Source organism: Polistes canadensis, unplaced genomic scaffold (genome assembly GCF_001313835.1).
Source record: "Polistes canadensis isolate GaletaPanama2010 unplaced genomic scaffold, ASM131383v1 scaffold_550, whole genome shotgun sequence".
In the NCBI taxonomy this organism is placed as follows: domain Eukaryota; kingdom Metazoa; phylum Arthropoda; class Insecta; order Hymenoptera; family Vespidae; genus Polistes; species Polistes canadensis.
This window is the reverse complement of record NW_014570097.1, coordinates 33,350-36,079: the sequence shown is the minus strand read 5'-3', so window position 1 is coordinate 36,079 and position 2,730 is coordinate 33,350. Positions and strand designations below refer to the sequence as shown.

General features: G+C 23.4%; 1 protein-coding gene across 1 annotated transcript in view; it reads left to right on the top strand.

Annotated features, from left to right (window-relative positions):
- Positions 1–2,730, top strand: part of LOC106792676 (lactosylceramide 4-alpha-galactosyltransferase-like) — a 13,581-nt gene that overhangs the window by 998 nt on the left and 9,853 nt on the right. The window lies entirely within an intron of this gene.

The window sequence follows — 2,730 nt, the reverse complement described above, 5'->3', positions numbered from 1 at the left end:
AGAAAATAATCCGATGAATAATTCATGAATCTTCTATATGCGTGTTCAAAAATCATAATATATTGTTTGTTTTATCCCACATATTAAGTTTATTTGTGATTATTATTGAATTATTTTCTATTATTATATTCGTTCGCGTGTATTTATTTTTATTATTATTATTATTATTCCACAATTAGGTGTATTTCGTTGAAAAGTAATTAGTAATAGTAGTATGATATAGTAGAAAATAATCCGATGAATAATTCATGAATCTTCGATACGTTTATCGATTAAAATGTTGGTAAGGTCGTTTCTTAAGTGATCATTTTTTCTTTTTTTGTTACATTCATGATTCATAACTCGGCAATGCGATTATTACCGGATCTATATACTATTTTTATTTATCAATTTGTGATACATCTTTCTTTTTTTTCTTTTTTTTATTCTTCCCTTTTAATTTTTCATTATAACGAATAGTAAAACAAAGATCGCGTGAATAATAAATTCGCATTTAATAAATTAATACACGTGTTTCTCTTTGTTTGTGTGTATGTGTGTCTGTACGTATTTTTCGTTTGTTTTATATTAAACTTGCTAGCAATTATGATAATGGAAAATAATCAGTATACTTAGAAAAAAAATTATTAGAAAAAGGGTGTATTTCACAGGATATATATATATTGACATTATTTTATATTATTAAAATAAAATCGTTAAATATAAATTTGTATAATATTTTGTAATACATTAATGGGGATATTTAATGATCATTATGAATAATATGTATGAGTAATAGTAATTAATTAGTAAATAATTCAAATTATTGTTGAAAAAATTATTTTTCTGTTCTCAATGTAAATTTACAATTAATTTTCTTTCATTTATTTATCAAATTTTAGTAAATATAATGATATACGTATATATTTAAAAAGTGCAGTTTAAATAAATCTAAAATTATTATTTATCTCGTCGAGTAGACAAATATTTATGCAATTTATCTATTTTACGAGTGTAGTCGATGAATAGGAACCGTTTACTATTGATTCGTCTAAGAATATCGTGTTTATAAACCTCAGTTGGAACACACACATACACACATATATATATATATATGCACGTGTATGCAGTTAATTTCAAATCGATACACATTATTTTTAAATATACAGCAAGATATGATGAATTCCAGCACGTATCACATTCAAACTAGGACATTCGAAAATATTTCTTGTATTTTATTTTACATGCAACGTTACTTTTATCATTTTCTGTTTCTTTTTTTTTTTACACTAAACATAACAATCAATCAAAATTGAAATTATTGAATTGGATAAATTTAATAGTTTAAACATTAGCAATGTATTTTATTTTAGATAAAATATTATTTCAAAAGAAAAAACAAAACATATACACACACACAACACAACAAATAGAACACGTTTCGTTATATGTTAGGTTTACAAATGTATTCATGCATAACCATAATTCATGTTATAGTTAGTAACAAACTATATCATGAATTACGTAAGAATTTATACGAGAAGATGAATAACGAGAGTCATCGTGTGATGCATAGCATAAATATGAAATAATTAAGTTAAGTTTAGTCATAAATTGATTAGAAAATAAAACATTAGATTAAAGTAAACGCGAAGAAAACAAATGTTCAAATAATCTAACGAATGATTTTGAAATTTTACGGCCTGGTTGTTGTTGTTATTATGGTTATTGTCGTCAGTATAAATATAATCAATGTGAATGTGTTATCTCAATGTAAATTAATTAAAAGTATTCCTTTAAGAATTCTTCGAGATATAATTTCTAATTAAATTCCATGAGTTTATATAGTATAGTGTTTTATTGTTTTGTTTTTATTTATTTGGTTTGCTTATAATTTAAACAACGACAACAACAACAACAAAACAACAAATGGTATACGTTAGTTCATTTCTCTTTTTTCTTTTTTTTTCTTTTATCTATCTCTTTAAACTTAAATAATAATATAGAAGAGAATAATAACGGTGAACAACACCTACAACCTTTATTCTTGTGTATAGTATAACATGTAAAAGAGGGTTTACGTGGATCAGTGAATTATAAACGAAAGTTATCCATAACCAGTTGAAAAGAATTTTCTTACTACGCTTCTGTGGGGATGTAAACGTTTAAAATTTTATACGAAAATCAATATTTAATAAATATTTTATGCCAAATTGTAAACGCATATTTTCTAACTGTAAACGCGTTATTGTTCTATATACATACGAGTTAAATAATAAAAAAAAACAATTATTGTTATTTATTTTTAAATTAATGATGTGTGTATCGATTTGAAATTAACTGTATAAGTTAAGTGTTTTTTTTTTTTAATTTAGCAATACATACACACACACATATATGCAAAAATATTTATTTCTCTCGAGTGAAACAAATAAATTTGTTTAAATATATTAGAATCCAAAATTTGTATAACTTCAATCGTATATAATTTTGAATTAGTATACAGGATGATGTTTCTTCATGGGAACACACGTGATTGTTTACATTTTATTATTGAATATTTAACAATTCGATTTTGTAGTCAAATTTTTCGTCAATCCTTTCTTTTTTTTTTTTTCAACGCCAACAAATTGTTTCCTTCTAAATCAGATAAACGTATTAAAAAGATTAATTATTGTTGATTATTAGAAAAAATAAGAAAAAAAAAAAGTAACTAACACACACGTGTGTATAAATATGATATCGTTATTA